This window comes from Triticum dicoccoides, chromosome 4A (assembly GCF_002162155.2).
Source record: "Triticum dicoccoides isolate Atlit2015 ecotype Zavitan chromosome 4A, WEW_v2.0, whole genome shotgun sequence".
Taxonomy (NCBI): Eukaryota; Viridiplantae; Streptophyta; class Magnoliopsida; order Poales; family Poaceae; genus Triticum; species Triticum dicoccoides.
This window is the reverse complement of record NC_041386.1, coordinates 425,208,227-425,216,143: the sequence shown is the minus strand read 5'-3', so window position 1 is coordinate 425,216,143 and position 7,917 is coordinate 425,208,227. Positions and strand designations below refer to the sequence as shown.

Sequence of the window (7,917 nt, the reverse complement as noted above, 5' to 3'; positions counted from 1 at the left end):
TCAATATGAAAACTAAGTGGGTGTGCATCTAATCCTATAATGAAAAATTCCCACTAGTATATTAAAGTGACAACATAGGAGACTCTCCATATGAAAAACATGGTGCTACTTTGAAGCACAAGTGTGGTAAAGGATACTAACAATGCCCCTTCTCTTTTTGTTTACTATTTTTTCCTTTTTTTCTTTCTTTTTTTTCTTTTTTTTCTTTTTCTTTTTCTTTTTATCTCATTGTCCATAGTCTCATCCCGACTTGTGGGGGAATCATAGTCTCCATCATCCTTTCCTCACTAGTGCACTGCTCTAAAACTGATTGATGATCATCACACTTCTATTTACTTATAACTCAAAAGAAACAAAAATTACAACTCGATACCTATGACAAAGTATGACTCTATATGAATGCCTCTGGAATGTACCAGGATGTGCAATGATCTAGCGTAACATGTATGAAAAATGATCAACGGTGGCTGAGCCACAACTACTACGTTAGCTACATGATCATGCAAAGCAATATGATAATGAATGCTCAAGTCATCAAACGGAAGCGGTGGAAGTTGCATGGCAATATATCTCGGAATGGCCATGGAAAAGCGATAATAGGTAGGTATGGTGGCTGTTTTGAGGAAGATATAATAAGGCTTATGTGTGATAGAGTGTACCATATCACGGGGCTTGGATGCACCTGCGAAGTTTGCACCACGTCTCGATGTGAGAAAGGGCAATGCACGGTACCGTTGAAGCTAGCAAATTGCGGAAAGGTAAGAGTGTGTATAATCCGTGGACTCACATTAGTCATGAAGAACTCATATACTTATTGCAAAAGTTTATTAGCCCTCGAAGCAAAGTACTACTACGCATGCCCCTAGGGGGATAGATAGGTAGGACAGGACCATCGCTCGTCCCTGACAGCCACTCATAAGGAAGACAATCAATAATAAATCATGCTCCAACTTCATGGCATAACAAGAGACTATACGTGCATACTTCGGGAATCACAAACCTTAACACCAATATTCTTACTAAACACAACCGTTTACTAGTACCTCCCACATATTCCATCTCTATATCGCAAAACTATTGCAAGAAATCAAACATATCATATTGAGTGATCCATAAGTTTTATGTAGGATTTCGTGACTAACCATGCAATTGACCAATTCCTGTTGACTCTCTAAATAGATATAAGTGAGGCATGAGAGTTTAATTCTTTCTACAAAAGACCATGCTCAAACATCATAGGATAACCATAGATCATTGGGAAATAATATATGGAGTTGAGCACCATGTTTAAGTAGATATTACAGCGGGGAGAAGAAGTGTTACAACGTTGCATAGAGGGGGAGAAAGTTGGTGTTGACTGTAGCAAGATTGTTGATGTAGATCGCCGTCCCGATCGTTGCCCCGGCGGCACTCCGGCGCCACCGGGAGAGAGGGGGAGAGAGCCCCTTGCTCCTTCTTCTTCCTTGGCCTCCTCCTAGATGGGACGAGAGTTTCCCCTCTGGTCCACGACCTCCATGGCCGCGGAGGGGCGGGAGCCCCTACGAGATTGGATCTCCCTCTCTGTTCTCTTCTGTTTCGCGTTCCCCAGATCTGGCCGAAAACCATTTCTTATATTCCGAGAGATCCGTAACTCCGATTGCGCTAAGATTTTAACACGATTTTTTTTGGATATAAGCTTCCTTGTGCCCTAAGTAGAGCTCCAACCGACGTTCGAGGAGGGCACAACCCACCACCATGCGCTAGGGGCCTCTGGTGCGCCCCGGTGTCTTGTGGGCTGTGTGGGCCTCCATTTACGGTGATTCCAACTCCCGAAAATCGCATATATTCCAAAATAATTCTCCGTAAAATTTTATTGCATTTGGACTTTGTTTGATATGGATACTCTATGATACAAAAAACATGTAGAAAATGGAAACTGGCACTGGGCACTGGATCAATAGGTTATTCCAATAAATCACATGAAAAGTTGCCAAAAGTATGTGAAAGTTGTATAATATTGGCATGAAACAATCAAAAATTATAGATACGACGGAGACGTATCACTATATAACAAAGAAATTGCCACATATTACATCCCCTGGGAATCAAAGTTCGCCGCGAGTGATAATAAAGGGCAACCAGACAATAGATTCCATAAACTGGGCAGGTTGCCACCAGTGGAAGTAAACAGGCCAACAAAATAATAGACAGAACCGACAGCACTTCAACACAGTTCAAGAAAGGTTAGCCCGACCCACGAGCTGCAGTGCAAGCAGCTTAGCAACCTGATGAGACTGCGCTTCTTTGACGCTTATATCCACCAACTTAAGCTGCATAGCATCAATAGACGTCATGTACTTATGGTTAATCTTGCATAGAGATTGGAGTTCCAGTCGGATTTGAGCGGAAGAATGTCTTTCTGCTTGAATTTCGGACTGAAAAAGTCGAACAAATTCAGGCAGCTACTTCATCAAGCTTGTACCACTGAGTAAGTTCGACACTACATTTAGGCATGACTTTGTGGTTGTATGCCTACCCTCAAGATGTGTTGCCTTCTTCTCTGAAATATATATTAGAGGGACAAACAATGGGTTCGTCTCACTATCATTGTGGCAGTTCTTCCTAGCATCAGTGTTGTCACCCTGAAAGAGAAACAAGTTGGTAGATAACAGGTTTTGCACGTATAAGCATCAGCGCAGTCAATTCATCTCATTTCTTTGTCAGAAATAAAGAGACACTGTTTAAAATAGAATTACCAAAATAGGCATTGCTCATAGTTAAGACGGCAGGAAATGGCATTGTGCAGGAGCGGCCAGCTTCACCAGACCACTGGATTACAGACCAAGGGCGGCGTTGGATCAAGCATACATGTAGTTCTAAACAACGCATAAGCATGAATGGTGAGTGTACTATCAATTTATACTATTTCAGATTGGTAAATAAAGAGACACAATTTAAATAACATTAATATAATATGGCATTGTTTATAGTTGAGACATAGTAGGATATGACATTGTGTTGGAGTTGGTAGTTTCACCACAACACTAGATTACAGATCAAGAACATAAGCATACACATAGTGCTAAAGAAGATAACTTGCTATGTTTAGTTTATTTACATGGTATGAATAAGGAAGGACAAACTTATGTTTATGTACTTCTTTGTTATAAACTTTGAACAAGCAATTTGATGCAGACGACAAAAATAAATAGCATTTGCACTCATAGCTATCCAAATATACACAACAAAGTTTGAAGGCTCGAGGAGGACAAACTTACATTAGTAGTGAAGACCAGCTCTATAAAGCCCTTGTCCATATTGATGGGGGGTGCAATTCAAGAAGCTTACCACACACTCTTATTCAAGAGCATTGCCTTTATTCTATATTTTGTTAAGAGTAAATATAGATTTGAAAATATAGGAACAAATGGCGATTATCTCTCCCTAATAATAAAGCACGGATTGAATCTCCGGGCTCACCATCGCGGCCTTTTTTTGAAAAAGTCCCTTATGTTTTAGTTATTCAACCCGCAATCCATCGTTAATCTGCCAGACTGAAGGAAAAAACAGTTCGATGGAAAAATACACCCGTACGCATCTGCTCCTCTCCTCGATCCTCACCTTTGCCCAGGCCGATCTATTCCCCCTCGCCGCCGCCACACCCCAGCCCCCTCGCCGTCGCGGCCGCACCTCAGCCCGCTCGCCCTCCCCATCGCCGCCTTCGCGGTTGCATCTCAGCCCGCTCGCCGCCCCCGTCGCAACCCAACCCTTCCTCCCCTCCAATGGATGCCGCCCCAACCACCTCATCCAATAGGAAGCCCCAGTTCGGCAGCCTCTGTTCCCGCCCTTCAGCGGCCACCTCGCCACCCCTCCAACGCCCAGCACGTCCTTATCCAACGCCGCCCTTTAGCGCCCACCCATCCGCCTGCCCGCCCGGCAACGCCCGATTGAATTGTTGCTGCCAAGATCTGCCTCAATGTGGTTTGCATCATTGCGGCGACGACATCGTCGATCTTCGACTCTGACGACTACATCCAGAAGGACTACCATAATTCTCGCGGCTGGTATCCTCTACTCTCATCTCCCTACTATGAATCCTGACTGATTCTCTTCCTCCTCCCTGTGTCTTCCTCTCTGAATTTGGTAGTAGGTATTAGTGCGTAGCAAGTAGTTAATCAGCCAGTGGTGAATCTAGGATAAGAATGGAGGGTGCGCTGAAATCATTAGTCATTGTGCTAAACTGGTACGAGTATGATTTATAGTCTGAATTGTTGCATGGCAAAACAGTACCATGTTCTCTGAATATTTTTATTCCTATGAAATTGTGTGTGCTACAATCCTATCGCATTGGCATGTATATTCTGCATCTCTTGAAGATATTTGTGACATGTTGGCTGCCTTTTCCCCCCTTCTTTGCGGTTAAACGTTTCAGTCTCTAATCCCCTGGTTTTAGGCTATAATCCCTCGATTAGTACTGATATATGGAGTACGTATACAGAGTTGGGGCCGGGCACTACATCTTGCACTCTGAAATTAATAATACATCTTCTGCAATACTGATAGTACTATGAGATTCTTAGTACTCTGATTAGTATTGATATATGCAGCAGTGATGCAAAATTGGGGGCCCCAGATCTTGTACTCTAATTAGTACTGAATTTTTAATAGTTCATATACTCTGAAATTCATCGTACATGACGTAAAGTGCTCAAGGTGCTTGTGCGTACACTCTGCAAACACTGAACATACAAAGTGCACAAGGCTGATATATTTCCCTCCATTTCTGTATGAATAAATCCTAGATCGTTACAAATAACATGCCAACCTTCTTTTCACTTCATGCCACTGTAAGGTTGGTTTGGTGCTGATGCTCCTTATGTCCATGTCATTGTAGATGGCTGTGGAAATTTGGAAAATTTGCCTTTTCTATCAAGATGAGAATGAACAACATAAAGTTCTAGAAGGATTCATGGACAGAAAAGATATCTCCTTTTATGAGTTAATCAAATTGACTAAAGAAGTTGGCTTCTCGCCGGCATATGGTTTCTTGTACTACAGGAAGAAATACCCGCGTGGCAGATGCTATTCTGACATTGCTTCTGACCATGAAATACTTTGTGTTCAGTCTTCCCCTGAAAGTTAGCATAGGAATACACAATGTTTCTTCAGAATGACAGAGCACCAAATCGAGGCAGCAGGTTGCCATCGAATTCCACGGAATAAAACTGACTTGTGGATGTGATTAATCACTTACCAAAGTACAAGTTCATTCTCTGATGAAAAAGGTCAGTGTTTGGGGCGCACTGCGTAGCAAGGATATGTTGTAGGCTATATAGCTCTTCTGTGGACTGTGAGAGGTTGGGGTTCTCATGCTTGCTTGGTCGGAACCTTTTCTTTTGAGTTGATTGATGGACGATGGGCATGAGGGCATCTCTGCACTAACTACGCTGTATGTGTACTCCACTACATACAGATAGCTCGCTCGTCGTATCTCGACAGAAGAAGAACAACTTTGATCGATGGAGATGGATTTCTTTCCTGTTGTTGCGATTGTATGTGCCTTGCCGACTAAACTATCTTCTTTCTTATTTACTGTCAGGTAGCTCTTTCAAAGATAGCTCGCTCGTCGTATCTCGACAGAAGAAGAACAACTTTGATCGATGGATATGGATTTCTTTCCTGTTGGTGCGATTGTATGTGCCTTGCCGACTAAACTATCTTCTTTCCTATTTACTGTCACGTAGTTCTTTCAAGTCCATTTTCTCTAGCTACATGATGTTTTCTTTATAGGCTGTAATTTATTTGGCATTTGTGACAGCCAAATTGTCTTGTCAAACATGCTTTGAAGATTTTTTTTATTGCAATTGACATGTAATTTATTTTCTAAATAACCTATTCTTGATGGAGTCTGATCTCCTTTTTGACATATTCCAATAATAAGTTCTCATGTTCAATAATGCAATTCGGTAGATTATCTTGGATTATGGCATTGGGTTAATAGGATTTCATTGAACATAAATTTTGTTCTGCACAGGGATTCAAACTACAGTGCAATGATTTATTGAAAATCTGCATCTTAGTACTGCCCCATTTTCTGCGATTCAAATCTTCTTGGCTATGATAGATGGTTCAAAAACCATGTGAATCTTGGAACGGATCTGTTCTTCATATGTTATTATAGCCCGTGCATGAACTATTTTAAGACATGTTTACATTAAGGTCATATACATTGTTTTATAAGATGGTAAATTCAAATAACTGTTTGAACCTTGGAAGTGATTCATAATTTTTGTAGCAGGGAAGCTATTTGTGGTGTAATATGCAGCTAAAGGTATTCCAGCATGAGCTTCCATGCACAACATCAGTGCTTAAAGTAAAGGCTTCAGGACTTAAAAGTAAAGTACACCCATGGCTTAACTTAGTTTCCTTTTCTTACAGATAACTTGATTCTCTTGTTACAGATAACTTGATTCTCTGCTCACAACCAACTGGAGCAAGAAATAATTTCACAGGTAGCCTTTTCCTTTTCACTGCTTTGACAACATTATTTTTTGAGAAATGACAACATTTTAACATGGTATCACCCGTTGCAACACGTTGTAATTATGCAGCAACAGATCGCACCAAAGCATAGCCAACCTTGGTCCAAGAAGATAGAGAAGCACTGACAAGGTGGTTCGTTCGCAAAGTTGGAGCCGTCCATGAGCTCACTGCTCTTGGTCGCTCACAGCAAAGAACTGCATGTTGGCTGGGATCTTGCCCATGTAATATCTTCAGTACTGTAATGGCAGATTGTACTTATTTTTTTGCAATTTTTTTTGGTGTTTAGGCCATGCTTATTGGGCCAAGAGGTAGACCCCGTATAATGCCGACCTGCTAAATGCGTTTACAGTTTGTGGAAATATGGCTTTGCGGGCCGGCGCGGGGGCTGAATATCCTTTTTACAGGTCCGCTTTGCGCTGGCCGGCGAATCCTCTGTGAATCCTCTTTTACAGGTCCGCTTCGTGGGGTTTGCTTGGCCGCCGCCCGCGCCGGCCCGTAAGTCAGTAATTTGCATTTCAATTTCGGGTTTGAAAAAACATTTCTTCTTCCCAATACCAAAATGAGCATCCACCTTCCTACACACATGTCCATCTCAATAAACTACTGAAATTGAACTGAATAGGTTGACAAAGCCGAATGAAAACAAGAACATACCCCGTCGTTTTTGCATTTGAAGAATACCTATCTGCGGTGTTGCGGCATTGCTATATGTTAGCCACAACACTATCTGGGCAAGGGGGAGAACCTGCATTTTTGCGGCTTGGGGTGGGAATTTTGTCGCGTCCTGCAAAAATATTTGCGGGTTCGACGCGTTTGCGGGGTCTGATCGGACAGCTTTTTTTGCGCGGACCCATATTTTGACGGTTATTTTGCAGGTCGGGGCATTATACGGGGTCTTCTAGAGATGCTCTAAGGAGATATATGATTATATTTTCTCTCGTTGCAACGCACGGGCAATTTTTCTAGTTTAACCTAAGATGCAGAGTACAAATGTAGATACAACATACAGGCAAAAGGCGCTGACAAGAGCAATGCGGAGCTAAACTTCTTCAGTAACATTGGTTTTATTCAATATTTTGACAAGAGTAAATGTAGATCTGATGTGTAGAAAATGGAGGGCAATGGAAAATAAGCTACAAAGTGTACATTAAGAACTAGCTGACAATATAAGTAAAGTGATGAAGGACAGCAGATAATTACAAAAACAATGCAGAACTAAATTTATTCATAAGCATTGGATTTATTCTACATTAATGTAAGCATTAATATAGATCTGATAATTTGGAGCGAACTATGGATAAGTAAGCTATAATGCACAACTATGTCACATAATCCATCAAGTATGAATGTAAGGACAGCGATAGGACAATAGGTACCCACAAGAGCAAAGCAATG

At 41.7% G+C, this 7,917-nt stretch overlaps 1 long non-coding RNA gene across 3 annotated transcripts; it reads left to right on the top strand.

Annotated features, from left to right (window-relative positions):
- The first annotated feature begins 3,544 nt into the window (after positions 1-3,544).
- LOC119286022 lies at positions 3,545-6,969 on the top strand. Of its 3 annotated transcripts, none has more exons than XR_005140147.1 (5): positions 3,545-4,043; positions 5,579-5,672; positions 6,275-6,352; positions 6,441-6,491; positions 6,591-6,969. It is a non-coding gene; the product is annotated as an uncharacterized LOC119286022 (long non-coding RNA). The 3 variants fall into 3 exon arrangements; XR_005140145.1 differs by having other exon boundaries at positions 4,874-5,672; positions 6,278-6,352; XR_005140144.1 differs by having other exon boundaries at positions 3,547-4,043; positions 6,278-6,352.
- Positions 6,970-7,917: the final 948 nt, after the last annotated feature.